The 16,753-nt window shown below is 44.2% G+C and overlaps 1 protein-coding gene across 1 annotated transcript in view; it reads right to left on the bottom strand.

The window, feature by feature from the left end:
• Positions 1-16,753, bottom strand: part of rxrgb (retinoid X receptor, gamma b) — a 121,196-nt gene that overhangs the window by 78,086 nt on the left and 26,357 nt on the right. The window lies entirely within an intron of this gene.

Raw genomic sequence — 16,753 nt, 5'->3', positions numbered from 1 at the left:
TGCAAGATTATTGCCTCAGATGGAGGAAGAAAATCCCCACTGTGTGCATCGATCTGTTTAACGCTTGTTTTGTATGAGTCTGCACGGGAGTATGCATGTACTTGTGCACGTGTCTGTGGAGATGACAGCATTGTGACCACTGAATGGACCCTGAGGCGTCAGATGGGCGGCCTGTGGAGCTCATTAGACACAATGGACATGTAATTAGGAAATCCCTGCTAATCCGCTTGATGTGAGACCTCATCTGACAAACACATGCCACAAGTGCAAATATTTAAAACACACGCTTGTCACTACTTTACTTAAAAAAAAAAAAAGTTTTTTTATACATGTGCTGAGAAAATGACCAGTCTTTAAGTGTGTATTTCTTTGCTAAATGAGGTTGATGTCTGACCAACTGTGTCACTAAATCCTCTTATTCCTGAGTAACTACCCACAGCTCAGCAGGACAGCTGTCAAGAAGGTGGGAGGTCGAAAAGAATTGGGGGAAGGAGGAGGGATGGAGCCAGGGAGGAATGGCAAACATGATGGATAATAATATTAATAATAGTACGTTCTTTCAGCTTCTCCCTTAAGGCTCGGGGTTGTCGCCAAAGCATATCTGATATGGATCCGAATGTTGATTTGGCTCGTTTTATGTCGTATGCCCTTCCTGACGCAACTACACATTACACGCCGAATAGGCATGGATGGTTTTGAACTGGGGACCTTCTTTTTTGGAAGCAAGTCCACGGAGTGTGCCTAATAATAATAATAATAATAACATTAAGAAGAAGACAAAGAAGAATTTTATTTATAAAGCAAAGACCCAAAAGTTAACAAGGAACTAACTAAGGAACACTGCAACTATTAAAACAAACAAACAAAAAATCATAGAGAACAATAAATTAATTTAAAATAAGTTACAACTACAGTGGAACCTTGGTTTTAGAACAACTCAGTTTAAGAACATATTGTTTGAATGGAAAATGCATCACTTTTCGAACAAAGTCTTGGTTCACGAACACCTCCGCCACAGTAGGTGGCGGTAACGCACCATGTTGGATTGCAATCTGCCAACAAACTCGAAAGAAGAAGTGGAAGAAGCAGCAAGAAATCCGTCTTTGGATGTTTATTAAATCATATTGTTAGGGTCTGTGCAGTGTAGGGCTGCTCGATTATGGAAAAAATCAGTATCACGATTATTTAGGTAAATACTGAAATCACGATTATTCAAACGATTATTTTTTTTTTTGTTACACAATGCATTCATTCTACCATCTATCGTCCACCTGGTCGTTACTGTGAGTTTCTCTGTGAATTTTCAGACCTTTTGTCTGACTTAGTGCTTAGCTCAGATAAGATAATTATAGTGGGTGATTTTAACATCCACACAGATGTTGAGAATGACAGTCTCAACACTGCATTTAATCTATTATTAGACTCAATTGGCTTTGCTCAAAATGTAAATGAGTCCACCCACCACTTTAATCATATCTTAGATCTTGTTCTGACTTATGGTATGGAAATTGAAGACTTAACAGTATTCCCTGAAAACTCCCTTCTGTCTGATCATTTCTTAATAACATTTACATTTACTCTGATGGACTACCCAGCAGTGGGGAATAAGTTTCATTACACTAGAAGTCTTTCAGAAAGCGCTGTAACTAGGTTTAAGGATATGATTCCTTCTTTATGTTCTCTAATGCCATATACCAACACAGTGCAGAGTAGCTACCTAAACTCTGTAAGTGAGATAGAGTATCTCGTCAATAGTTTTACATCCTCATTGAAGACAACTTTGGATGCTGTAGCTCCTCTGAAAAAGAGAGCTTTAAATCAGAAGTGCCTGACTCCGTGGTATAACTCACAAACTCGCAGCTTAAAGCAGATAACCCGTACGTTGGAGAGGAAATGGCGTCTCACTAATTTAGAAGATCTTCACTTAGCCTGGAAAAAGAGTCTGTTGCTCTATAAAAAAAAGCCCTCCGTAAAGCTAGGACATCTTACTACTCATCACTAATTGAAGAAAATAAGAACAACCCCAGGTTTCTTTTCAGCACTGTAGCCAGGCTGACAAAGAGTCAGAGCTCTATTGAGCCGAGTATTCCTTTAACTTTAACTAGTAATGACTTCATGACTTTCTTTGCTAATAAAATTTTAACTATTAGAGAAAAAATTACTCATAACCATCCCAAAGACGTATCGTTATCTTTGGCTGCTTTCAGTGATGCCGGTATTTGGTTAGACTCTTTCTCTCCGATTGTTCTGTCTGAGTTATTTTCATTAGTTACTTCCTCCAAACCATCAACATGTCTATTAGACCCCATTCCTACCAGGCTGCTCAAGGAAGCCCTACCATTAATTAATGCTTCGATCTTAAATATGATCAATCTATCTTTATTAGTTGTCTATGTACCACAGGCTTTTAAGGTGGCAGTAATTAAACCATTACTTAAAAAGCCATCACTTGACCCAGCTATCTTAGCTAATTATAGGCCAATCTCCAACCTTCCTTTTCTCTCAAAAATTCTTGAAAGGGTAGTTGTAAAACAGCTAACTGATCATCTGCAGAGGAATGGTCTATTTGAAGAGTTTCAGTCAGGTTTTAGAATTCATCATAGTACAGAAACAGCATTAGTGAAGGTTACAAATGATCTTCTTATGGCCTCAGACAGTGGACTCATCTCTGTGCTTGTTCTGTTAGACCTCAGTGCTGCTTTTGATACTGTTGACCATAAAATTTTATTACAGAGATTAGAGCATGCCATAGGTATTAAAGGCACTGCGCTGCGGTGGTTTGAATCATATTTGTCTAATAGATTACAAGTTGTTCATGTAAATGGGGAATCTTCTTCACAGACTAAGGTTAATTATGGAGTTCCACAAGGTTCTGTGCTAGGACCAATTTTATTCACTTTATACATGTTTCCCTTAGGCAGTATTATTAGACGGCATTGCTTAAATTTTCATTGTTACGCAGATGATACCTAGCTTTATCTATCCATGAAGCCAGAAGACACACACCAATTAGCTAAACTGCAGGATTGTCTTACAGACATAAAGACATGGATGACCTCTAATTTCCTGCTTTTAAACTCAGATAAAACTGAAGCTATTGTACTTGGCCCCACAAATCTTAGAAACATGGTGTCTAACCAGATCCTTACTCTGGATGGCATTACCCTGACCTCTAGTAATACTGTGAGAAATCTTGGAGTCATTTTTGATCAGGATATGTCATTCCATGCACATATTAAACAAATATGTAGGACTGCTTTTTTGCATTTACGCAATATCTCTAAAATTAGAAAGGTCTTGTCTCAGAGTGATGCTGAAAAACTAATTCATGCATTTATTTCCTCTAGGCTGGACTATTGTAATTCATTATTATCAGGTTGTCCTAAAAGTTCCCTGAAAAGCCTTCACTTAATTCAAAATGCTGCAGCTAGAGTGCTAAGAGGGACTAGAAGGAGAGAGCATATCTCACCAATATTGGCCTCTCTCCATTGGCTTCCTGTTAATTCTAGAACAGAATTTAAAATTCTTCTTCTTACTTATAAGGTTTTGTATAATCAGGTCCCATCTTATCTTAGGGACCTCATAGTACCATATCACCCCAATAGAGCGTTTCGCTCTCAGACTGCAGGCTTACTTGTAGTTCCTAGGGTTTGTAAGAGTAGAATGGGAGGCAGAGCCTTCAGCTTTCAGGCTCCTCTCCTGTGGAACCAGCTCCCAATTCAGATCAGGGAGACAGACACCCTCTCTACTTTTAAGATTAGGCTTAAAACTTTCCTTTTTGCTAAAGCTTATAGTTAGGGCTGGATCAGGTGACCCTGAACCATCCCTTAGTTATGCTGCTATAGACTTAGACTGCTGGGGGGTTCCCATGATGCACTGAGTGTTTCTTTCTCCTTTTGCTCTGTATACACCACTCTGCATTTAATCATTAGTGATTGATCTCTGCTCCCCTCCACAGCATGTCTTTTTCCTGGTTCTCTCCCTTTCAGAGTGGCCTTTTATTGTGGGCAGTCTAAGGCACACCTGTGCACTAATCATGGTGTCTAATCAGCATCTTGGTATGGCACACCTGTGAGGTGGGATGGATTATCTCAGCAAAGGAGAAGTGCTCACTATCACAGATTTAGACTGGTTTGTGAACAATATTTGAGGGAAATGGTGATATTGTGTATGTGGAAAAAGTTTTAGATCTTTGAGTTCATCTCATACAAAATGGGAGCAAAACCAAAAGTGTTGCGTTTATATTTTTGTTGAGTATATGTAATTGCCTTTAATGCTGTTATCAGGACAGTCATTTCTAAAATATAAATTTGAGCACAATGCAAATGTCTTTGGACTTTGATTCGTGGACATTTTTAATGATCCGTCCATTTATTGTTAAAATATAAAATGAAACAGCTTTTTTTAAAATAATAAAATAGTTGCTGTTGAAAGAGCCTTATATTTAGAAGCAGGTGATGTTCTGCTGGATTCTCGGGACCAGATGAAGGTCTCTTCTGCAGCTTTGAACTCTGGTGGTGTTGCTGAAAAGCAGGGATGTTTTATTTCGACTGGACTTCGCAGTGTTCAGCTCATCAATGGAAGTTTGGTTGTCTGCACAGCAAATGTTGCTGATTGGGACAAATAAAAATATTTCTTTAAATATAAAGAAACACTAAACACTTTATATATAAAAAAGAAAAAACGGGGAAAAACTATGGAAAAAAACGCCCGAAAAAATAAGTTATTTAAAGTTAAGCTTTTGTGGTGTCTGAAAAAAGCTGTAGCTTTATTTGGTAAAAATAAAAAAGACTGAACCATTTACAAATTAAAGCGTTCACTCAGATCAACTGTGCTAAAAGGCTAAGCTAATGTTAGCCGATCATTCACATAAACCTTCACAGTTCAGTAAACGTCACGTTTTATTTTTACATTATTCTCACCTCGATAAAGCTGCAGAACTAAACTCCGATGGGCAAACTGGGACTTCGCATATATCCAAAAAGTGGGAGATTTCGGACTGAGTGGGTTTGCTCCATCACCCCGGCTGCCTGCCTCGCTCTGCCCAGGAATGATGCCTGAAGGCTGGCTTCTCCATGCGGGTCGGCGTCACTCCGAAAAGTAGCTGAAAACAAAAAAGCTTCTCCCACCAGGGTGATGGGAGAATTGTTCTACTGCTGTTTTTTAAAGCTTTTTTGTGGTTCAGGCGACGTAAATTCAAGAAGGCGATCGCTGAACTTTTTTCAGGTTGTGGAAACGGCCAGAGTGTGACGTAGCAATCCCGCCCCCTTGCCACTTCCGAAGCGACGCGTCTGACGTCATGCGTCTTGGGACACGTTGACGGATTGGCCTGATGAAAGGCCCTTAAATCGTTTCACTCGATTATACGAGTTTGGAGATCATTTGATACAAATATCGATATCGCAATCGAAATTCGGTTAATTGCACAGCCCTAGTGCGGGGGTTCTCCTAACTGGACATTAAAAGTTATGAATCACATATTTTTTCTAGTATTTATAAATTAAGTGGAGCTAACGAGTGAAGCTACCAACAGCTAAAGGTGCGAATGCTGTTAGCATACAACATTAAATCTGACCAGAGTTTCAATGCAACAGAGGCGTCTGATCCGTTCATAAGTTCAGTTACCTGATGTTCTTATGGTCTCTTCTGTACAGCTAAGGTGAAATTAAATTGTCTATTTTATTATAATTACTCTACAGTGTTTCGCCCTATTGATGTATCCCATAATCCCTTGCGTGCCAGAGAGTCACTGCAGTCAAACAACACAGAGAATCCACATGATGACAATTGTAAATGAATATTATACTACAAAAATGTAATTTTTTATGCTTTTCGTCACGTTAATAATAGACTGCTGCATAAAAAAGTAAGTCCCTTCGGCTGCTCCCTTGTTTACACTTGGGGTCGCCACAGCAAATCCAAGGTGGATCTGCATGTTGAATTGGCACAAGTTTTACGCCGGATGCCCTTCCTGACGCAACTCCACATTACATGGAGAAATGTGGCAGGGGTGGGATTTGAACCCGGAACCTTCTGAACTGAAACCAAGCGCATTAACCACTTGGCCACCACCCCTGCTAATAGACTGCTGCATGATACCATGAAAACTTGCTAAAACAATTATAACAAATAATCCGTGTCTGTTACGTTTAATCTGCGTGGACCTTAATAAGCGCAAACCGAATTTCAGACATATTATATATATTAGTCTGGAACAAAGAGGACAAACAGTGTTGTAAAGAACAATAATCAAGACGTTAAAGAGCAAACTTCACTTTCCCCCAGAACGACATGATCAGGAAGAGAGCCTAGCTCACAGCAGCTCCCACTGAAAATAACGGAGAGACAGCCTGTGATTCTCACGTTTACATAAAACAAACACAATAACAACGTCTATAAACCCATGAGAGTTTTAGGCACAATATAAAAATAGTTTTATGTTGCGATGTTAATGCTGTTGTCCATGTGCAGCGGTTAAAGTGCAGCGTGATCAGAGCGTATCAATGCAGTTCTCAATGTTACTGAGATCTCGCAGTGCGGCGACCTCTCCAAGGTTTTGCGGGATTTGAAACGTCAATACGGCAAATAAGATACTATGCATATTCTTTGTATTTTGTCTGTCTTTCATGCATTGAAATACTGTTAAAAAGGTAAAAACACAGTCTTCTTTTTGAGACCAGGAACTGATTAATGCATTTGACATAGTTTCTTATGGGAAAATTGGTTTTGGTTTGAGAACAACATTTCGGAACCTATTAAGTTCTAAATCTGAGGTTCCACTGTATATACTATTCATGTTTTGAGGCTGAGCTTAAAAGAATTCATACAAGTGGATTTTCTAACATCCACAGACAAACTGTTGCACAAGCAAGGAGCACGATAATCAAACGCTCTACAGCCTGCTGACTTCTTTTGAACCCTGGGCACACAAGGCAAGCCATCATCCTGAGGCTGTAAAGCATGGAATGGCACGTAAGCCTTAATACGTTCCACAAGATAAAAGGGTGAACAACTATTAAGAATTTTGTAGATCAACAGCAAAGCCTTAAAATCTGCTTTAACATTCGCAGGAAGCCTAAGATTGGAGGCCAACATCTTCAGGAAGATGTTCTTAACCTCTACATAGGAAGTAATGCCTTCAACTCTCTCTGTCTGTTTGAGCACATATTTACATACTAAAAAATGTGTGGATCGAGTTTCTCCAAAATGGTAGAGGAGTGGGGCATGGGTGAAGAAAGAGCACAATAAATTTTTAGTGTGGCTCCAGTTTTTTCATTTGTGTTAATAAGAGGACATTTTAACCAATTTTCCTGGAGTTTTCGAGGGTCAACCCCCAGGACTCCTGATGAAGGTAAAGGAGATGCCCACATTTGTCCTGGCTGTTATAGATAGACGGTTACTAAGTCGTGGAGATTCCTGCCTCAGTGGTTGTCATCCAGGACTCAAAGAGGTTCTGTGTTTACACTTCCAGACCTGGTATGACCTGTACACCCTGGGCCAAAGAAGAGCTGAATATAATTTAGTGCTGATCCGGATCAAAGAGCAGATGTTGCCTTTGATCTTTGATTCATGCTCCTTTGATCCTGATCAAAGGGTGGATCCTCCCTTTGATCCTGATCATGCTTTCGATATTCAATCCTGACACTTCATCTGCATTGGCTCAGACCACCCAGCTGTAAATGTGTACCCGCTTTGGCTGGGGAAGTAACCTGCATCAGACTGGTAACCCATCCAGGGAAAATTGTAGACTGTCTGTTGTGTGGGCCGCCAGAAGAGGAGGTACTGCTGGCCCACCACCAGAGGGCGCCCTGTCTGGAGTGCGGGCTCCAGGCACCAGAGGGCGCAGCCACCTCACAGGAGCAGCCAGGGTGACAGCTGTCACGCATCACCTGCAACAGCTGTTACCAATCACCTGATCAGCAGGGGTACATCAGCAGGACGACGTCTCCACCTCTTTGCCGAGATATCGCTCTACCTGGAAGGTAACGTTCTCAGCTGACTGTAGGATCTTTCGACAGTAACATTTTGTGATTTTGTGCATTGTATAGCAGACTCTTTTTCCAACGAGAGGTGGAGGTAGTTTTCCTGCCGTGTGGATTCCTGGGTGCAAACGCGCCCACATTTAATTGTTTTTTTGTTCCTCGCCAGCAGTACCAGGTCCGACACGCGGAGGCAGTGGCCACCTGGGAGTTCGGGACTTGGCGGCTCCAGTATTCCCGGGGTCTGGTGGCGGAGGAAATCGTGTGGTTCCGGTTCTACTTTGGACAGACGTCTTCTATCTTCGAGCCTGCCCACACGACACCTTTTGTGATTTGGCTTTCTGTCTATTGTTGTAATCTGTTGTATTTGTTGTGCCCATTCACAACAGTAAAGTGTTGTTATTTGACTTCCTCCATTGTCCGTTCATTTGCGCCCCCTGTTGTGGGTCTGTGTACCTACACTTTCCCAACAGGATATCTCGGCCAACGTCATGGACCCCGAGGGGCGTCAACCGGCCGTTGAACGGCCAATGGAAGAGCAGGGCGCACAGGCGTCTGCAGGAGGAATGATCGGTGAGTTGCAGCGAATCCTCACCGCTTTTACGGCTCGGCTGGACCTGATGACCGAGCAGAACGTCCTCCTTAACCGCAGGGTGGAGGCTCTCGCCACGCAGGTGGAAGCGCGCCCTCAGGGCGCTGCTGCGGCTCCCCCTCCTGTCGATCCTGTGCGCAATAGTGACGTTCCACAGGTCGTTCAACGACCCCTCCCACCTTCCCCTGAAGCATACATAAGCCATCCAGAACCGTACGGAGGTTGTGTGGAGACATGCGCGGACTTTCTTATGCAGTGTTCGCTCGTCTTCGCACAACGTCCCGTCATGTACGCGACTGATGCTAGTAAGATAGCTTATGTGATTAATCTGCTTCGCGGCGAGGCACGCGCTTGGGCTACAGCGCTCTGGGAGCAAACACGGCTCCTTCTGACATATGATGGGTTTGTGAGGGAGTTCAGAACAGTGTTCGATCACCCAAATAGAGGAGAGACCGCTTCAGCCGTGCTGCTGTCAATGAGACAGGGGCGCTGGAGCGCAGCTGCTTATGCAGTCGACTTCCGCATCGCGGCTGCAAGATCCGGCTGGAATAGCACTGCCCTCCGCGCCGCCTTCGTAAACGGACTATTGTTGGTCCTGAAGGAGCACCTGGTGGCCAAGGACGAACCGCGGGATTTAGACGGGCTTATTGATCTCGTTATACGATTAGACAATCGGTTAGAAGAACGCCGTCGGGAACGAGACAAAGGGCGTGGCCGGGCACCCGCCGTCCCTCTCCCTTCCGGTTCCGACCGAGTTCCGCCCTCCCCACGCTCCACGGCCTCTACGCTCCGTGTGGTGACAGCTCCCCCTGCTGACGAAGCTATGGACACGAGCAGGGCCACATTTAGGGCACCAGATAGACAGAGGAGACTGGCCCGCGGAGCGTGCTTTGTTTGTGGCTCAATAGAGCATCAAGTGAGGGACTGCCCCGAGCGGTTAAACACCAACGCCCGCCCCTAGACACTGGGTTAGGGGTGGGCCAAAACATTCACGTGGGACATACCCATATTGCCACACGACTCCCAGTGACAATCCTTTATGAGGATTTAACCCTGAAGGCCCCAGCACTGGTGGACACGGGCTCTGAAGGGAATCTGTTAGACAGCAGATGGGCCAGGGAGATAGGGCTCCCTCTGGTGGCGCTTACCTCGCCTGTGCAGGTGCGGGTACTAGATGGCTCCCTACTCCCTCTAATCACACATAAGACACCACCAGTAACTCTGGTGGTGTCAGGAAATCACCGGGAGGAGATCGAGTTTTTTGTGACTCCTGCCACCTCCCGTGTGATTTTAGGGTTCCCCTGGATGTTAAAACACAATCCCCGGATCGATTGGCCGTCCGGGGTAGTGGTTCAGTGGAGCGAGACCTGCCATCGGGCATGTTTAGGTTCCTCGGTTCCTCCCGGTTCCCAGGCTAAGGAGGAGTTCAGAGTCCCGCCCAATCTAGGGACGGTGCAGGTGGAGTACCATGACCTTGCGGATGTGTTCAGTAAGGATCTGGCGCTCACCCTTCCCCCCCACCGTCCGTACGATTGTGCCATTGATTTGGTTCCAGGCGTTGAGTTCCCGTCCAGCAGGCTGTACAACCTCTCACGACCTGAGCGCGAATCAATGGAGACCTACATCCAGGACTCTTTAGCCGCCGGGTTGATCCGGAATTCCACCTCCCCGATGGGTGCAGGTTTCTTTTTTGTGGGTAAAAAAGACGGCGGACTTCGTCCATGCATTGATTATAGGGGGCTGAACGAAATCACGGTTCGTAATCGATACCCGTTGCCCCTGTTGGATTCAGTGTTCACGCCCCTGCATGGAGCCCAAATATTCACTAAGCTAGATCTTAGAAATGCATATCACCTGGTTCGGATCCGGAAGGGAGACGAGTGGAAGACGGCATTTAACACCCCCTTAGGTCACTTTGAGTACCTGGTCATGCCGTTCGGCCTCACAAACGCCCCCGCGATGTTCCAAGCATTAGTTAATGATGTCTTGCGGGATTTCCTGCACCGATTCGTCTTCGTATATCTAGACGATATACTCATCTTTTCTCCGGATCCTGAGACTCATGTCCGGCATGTACGTCAGGTCCTGCAGCGGTTGTTGGAGAACCGGCTGTTTGTGAAGGGCGAGAAGTGTGAGTTTCACCGCACATCTTTGTCCTTCCTGGGGTTTATCATCTCCCCCAACTCCGTCGCTCCTGATCCGGCCAAGGTTGCGGCGGTGAGAGACTGGCCCCAACCCACTAGCCGTAGGAAGCTGCAACAGTTCCTCGGCTTTGCAAATTTCTACAGGAGGTTCATTAAGGGCTACAGTCAGGTAGTTAGCCCCCTGACAGCCCTGACCTCACCAAAAGTCCCCTTCACCTGGTCGGATCGTTGCGATGCCGCGTTCAAGGAGTTGAAACGGCGCTTCTCGTCTGCACCCGTTCTGGTGCAGCCCGATCCTAGTCGCCAGTTAGTGGTTGAAGTGGACGCCTCGGACTCAGGGATAGGAGCTGTGCTTTCCCAGAGCGGGAGGACCGATAAGGTCCTTCATCCGTGTGCCTATTTTTCCCGCAGGTTGACCCCGGCCGAACGGAACTATGACGTCGGCAATCGAGAACTCCTTGCGGTGAAAGAGGCTCTTGAAGAGTGGAGACATCTGTTGGAGGGAACGTCCGTGCCATTCACGGTTTTCACTGACCACCGGAACCTGGAGTATATCAGGACCGCCAAGCGGCTGAACCCCAGGCAAGCCTGCTGGTCACTGTTCTTCGGCCGTTTTGACTTCCGGATCACCTACCGTCCCGGGACCAAAAACCAGTGTTTATGGCCCACCACCAGAGGGCGCCCTGTCTGGAGTGCGGGCTCCAGGCACCAGAGGGCGCAGCCGCCTCACAGGAGCAACCAGGGTGACAGCTGTCACGCATCACCTGCAACAGCTGTTACCAATCACCTGATCAACAGGGGTACATCAGCAGGATGACGTCTCCACCTCTTTGCCGAGATATCGCTCTACCTGGAAGGTAACATTCTCAGCTGACTGTAGGATCTTTCGACAGTAACATTTTGTGACTTTGTGCATTGTATAGCAGACTCTTTTTCCAACGAGAGGTGGAGGTAGTTTTCCTGCCGTGTGGATTCCTGGGTGCAAACGCGCCCACATTTAATTGTTTTTTTGTTCCTCGCCAGCAGTACCAGGTCCGACACGCGGAGGCAGTGGCCACCTGGGAGTTCGGGACTTGGCGGCTCCAGTATTCCCGGGGTCTGGTGGCGGAGGAAATCGTGTGGTTCCGGTTCTACTTTGGACAGACGTCTTCTATCTTCGAGCCTGCCCACACGACACCTTTTGTGATTTGGCTTTCTGTCTATTGTTGTAATCTGTTGTATTTGTTGTGCCCATTCACAACAGTAAAGTGTTGTTATTTGACTTCCTCCATTGTCCGTTCATTTGCGCCCCCTGTTGTGGGTCCGTGTACCTACACTTTCCCAACACTGTCATCCGCTCCATGGTACATACTCCAGAGATAAGCACTGACACCAAGGGGTATCATGGCCCATAGAGGACTTCTTTCTTAATTTTGTCTTGCACTGTATGGGACGGTCAACTTTGATATGAAAGCCATTTGAGTCATTTCTCTGGGCATGATCTAACACAGCAGTACACATGGCACTGAGAAAACAATCTCCTTACCAAGGTAGGCAGCTAGGCAGCCTGATCTTTTATATTTTTAATTTTATATTTTATATTTAATTTTATATTTTCTGTTGTGTTTTTAATCAGGTTCTTTTTGTCTCGTTCTCTAAAATTGTAGCATTATGAGTTATTATATTACTATTATTTTTGTTGTTGTTATTGTTGTTATTATTAATATATAAACAAAAATAAATTTAAAAAATTACAATTTGTAAAACATTTGACTCTTTTATGACAACAAATGCTGAGCCATTATTATACAGAAAACAAATGAACAAAAACGTGCTAACAGCTGCAACAGCTTAATGCTAACTTTAACATTGAAAATGCCGTAGACATGCTAACGTGTTAGCATCGGTCCCATTTTTAAGTTATAGAATACATCCATCAACTGTTTCAGAAGACCATAACAGGTCAGTTTAACATAAAAAAGAAAGAAAGCTAAAGATCAGAATCACAGGTCACCAATCAGGATCAAAGATAAACATTCAACATCTAAGGCCTCATGTCACCCCCCCCCAAAAGAAGATGGAAAAGGAATAATCTTCTCACAACTCTCTACTAGTTTAAAAATATATGTTAAACATAAAAGCATGACAACCCAGGGGGGTTGGTAAGGTTAGATCTTACATGTGTGCAGCACCTTGAGATGGCGTTGTGATTTGGTGCTATATAAATAAAAATAAATTGAAATTGAATGGAACTGAACTGAACGTAAGAATTCCAGTTAGTGAACTTGTCTGGCACAAAACGGAACACGTTTTTTTGAGCACACTGTCATGTCCTCAGAACCACAAACACAGATTTATCAGATGGACATTTCTGGACACAGCTGTAGAGGATCGATAAGGAGGCTGGGACTGAGACGGGGACGAGATAAAGACTATTTTGCAAGTGATAAAAGGTTTTGAACTTAAACAAGAGTTAACATTGCTCAGCTAACACTGTCAGAACAGGCTGACCATGCAATTCTGGAAAACAAACAGACAGGGCTGACAGGCAAACCAAAGCACTGACCCCTGGGAGGTAGTGCCGTGAGCTCTAACAAGTCACCTCTCACTGTATCACTGTTACTGTTACAGTAATAAGTCTGTGCTGGGATTAACACAAAAAACACACCGGCTCACACGCCCCATGCTGATGACCCAGTGAGTGTGACCAGGGCGACCTGACCTCTGGACCTGCGAACTGATCCCAGAATGACATCCACAGCTAGATATAGTTAACAGTTAACTTCAATCTACTCTGAGAAAATTTGGCATCAGAAAGAAATTCCGAAAGGACAAGGATGAAAAGAAAACGGAAGAAAGACCATGAATAAGAACAAGAGGACAAAAGAGAAAAAGGTGATGCATTTTAAATAAACCTTTTCTCAGGTCTGGAAGAAACAACCTGTTTCTGTGCCTGTTGCTTTAAATTGGAAAGCAGCTGGTCATTCCCGCCTAATGAAGGTGGAACTGGAGCAATGTACTGGAAGAACTGCTCACAGACCACATGGGTGTGTCACACAGTCCTAAGACTGTTTATATACTGACAACCCTGCGTGACGTCACCCTTAGGTTATCTATAGAGACCAGGAAGAGCCGTTTTGAAGGCCAAAACTTGCTGCTCTGGGTGTTGTTTTGTTGACAGCGTATACTCTGCCTAGTTCATGGCCGACGCACAAATAAAATGGCTAAAGAGCTGGAGAGTGGGCAAAACCCTGCGTGGCCTAGGCAGGACAAATGAAGCCCTCGCACTTCCACATCTTACTGAACAAGCTAAGCTGACAGACTAACCTTGGTTCTGGTGTTTATTAAATGATATGTTCGATGACTGGGTGGTGGTTTTCAAAATGGATGGCTTTGGTGTGGGCATTAAGAATTATGACCCACTTATTTCCTCAGTAATCATGATTAACTGGATCAAATGCCATCAAGATACCGATAGCTGCTAAAAGTGGAAATGCTTTTAGCATACAAAATGAAATCAAACAGAAATTTCACTTGATGAAAATACTGGAGCACAGGTGTCTTAGGTGATCTGTTAGGACAATTAACCACACAACAAGCCACATTATTACAGACTAGAGCTTTTGGAAAAATTCTACTGTACCTGCATTAAAGGTAATGGGAAATGTACACCTCCAAGAGAGGTGGGTTGAGCTGGATTTGAGCAGGATTCTGACACAAATGGTCAATTTAAAGTTTCCAATTCACCAGCACGTCTTTGGATGTGGGAGGAAGCCGGAGTACCAGGATGGAACCCACGCAAACATGGGAAGCACATGCAAACTCCACACAGAAAGGACCAGGTGGGAAGCAATGTCAAGACTTTCTTTCTGTAACGCAACAGTGCTAACTACTAAACCACTGTCCCCCAGGAACATTAATTTTGTGAGGGAAAAAAAAAATTGTCATGTCTGAGGGCAGCAGCTGGTATAATTAGGGAATAACTGTGTTGTGTCTGATGATTTGCGAAAGTTCATGCTGGTTATACGGTCACAAATTAATGGTCACATTGGCAAAAATGTGCTTTATGGTAATTCTGTATTAGAATCCACATCAATACATTTGCATGGTAGCTTAAATTCACCCATTTTGACATTGTCGTCAGTATGCAACTTTCTCTCACTCTCAGCTAACAGCACCATTATTGGCATCTGCGCATGTAGCATCTGCACTCTGTGTTGTGTTGTTATGACTCCGCCCATTCCCTCCCCTCGGGACGCGAACTCACGATGTCCGGCATGGGAGTCGGACTCTCTAACCAGAAGGCTAAAACCCAGGGCTCTGGCCTTGTGACCAGAGAATCCTTTTGAGCGATGGGAGTGAGGTTTTACTAAGGGCCCTGTCCCAATGGCGTTTAGGAGGATTTGCGTATGGATTGCGCACAAAATTGGCCCATATTCGCCAAACATCCGCAGTATCCGTGTAACATGCCTGTATGAGTCGGCCGTCATCCAAACACGCCCGTGATCATCCGCAGAGGCACGCATGTCCACAGCCAGGATTTTTGAGCTGTTCAAAAATCTGAATACAGATGACATCCGCCTTACATACTCCATATATACTCAATTCATACACAATACATACTCACTCTGTGCGCTGTATATCTGCCGTTAACCGTTGATATCTGCAACTGATGGGGATTTGCGGCTTGGCAGCGGACCAGGACAGTGTGTAAAACAGATATATTGCGTGCCCATCACGTCCACATCACAAACTAAAATATGCTGTAGCGAATGCATACAAATTGGCCATGAATAAAGCGTTTTTATTACATCTGCTTTGCAGCTGATTTGCGGACAACCTGTGAATGCACAACAAACACATCATGTAAACCCAAAGTACTACGTATATGTGGCAGAAAGTGACATACCTGCCAGTCAGTGCCGGTCCGGCTGTGTAAATCCACAAAGACGTAGCTGCTGCAATCCAGGACTTTTATTTAACACCAACAAAAGGAAGAGTTGCTGTTTATCCACAACTCACTCAAAAAAAAAAAAACACCGTCTCACAGCCCGAGTGGCTTCCCCCCTCTTGCTCCCCAAACTCAAGAACAGTTAACCCTCGCATGACAAAATGAACATTAACTCTGTGATCAACTTGTCCAAGTCCAGCAAATGCTCCAGAGGCTGTATTGTTTGTGTGAATAGTGATGCCGACGGCCCGAGTGCGCTTCTTTTATGACCGCAATGCAGATGCCATGCACGTGCAACACGTGCGCAATGCATTCATAATACACCCGTAATACACCTCGGTTATATACACCGGTTATATAACCGTGACTGTTCATCATATATTCGCTATATATTATTAATATATCCGTAATTCATTTGCCCATTTTTGTTGCGGACGACAACGAACACCTGCAATTTATATACTCAATTCATGCGCAATTAATCCTCTCCCCTGTGGGACAGGGCCCTAACTACATCTGCACAGCGATACCTGCTGGCCTCCGTTACACGTAGCAGCGCGCGTAGCCGGTCAGGCCGCAAAGTAATACATTAAATGTGAAACAGTCTAATATTTTGCGACCGTACACCCAATATTATACGGTCTGAAATCTCACATGATAACCAATCAGATTTGTGGAAAAAAATGTATCTGGATTAGAATGGAAAAATATAGTCGTTTGAACTTTATGTTCTTATCACAATTTGTTAATGCCATTGCACCAGTTCAGAATGGGAAAGTTATGCTCATGGAAATAGAGACCTGGAATGGATGTCACATGACTAGCGGCGTGCCGCACGGCGGCCATTACTAAGGGTGGAGAGAGCGCCTTGAGCCAGTTAAACAGAAGCGAAATGAGAGGAAAAAAGGCAGCCAGTGCTTCACCAACAACTGCACCAACTACAAAAACAAATTCTCGAATACTAAAATGAACTGTACAAGAGCCTTAATGTAATTATGTAAAATAAATGTCTATTTTAAAGTCGTTATGTTTTGAGACTATAACTCAACACCAAAAGTTCTTTTCATTAAGCTGCATTCATATGCATACAAACAAAACAAAAATGTTT

The sequence above is a fragment of the Thalassophryne amazonica genome, chromosome 10 (assembly GCF_902500255.1).
Source record: "Thalassophryne amazonica chromosome 10, fThaAma1.1, whole genome shotgun sequence".
In the NCBI taxonomy this organism is placed as follows: domain Eukaryota; kingdom Metazoa; phylum Chordata; class Actinopteri; order Batrachoidiformes; family Batrachoididae; genus Thalassophryne; species Thalassophryne amazonica.
Note: the sequence above shows the minus strand (reverse complement) of the source record. Positions and strands in the feature narration are given on the sequence as shown.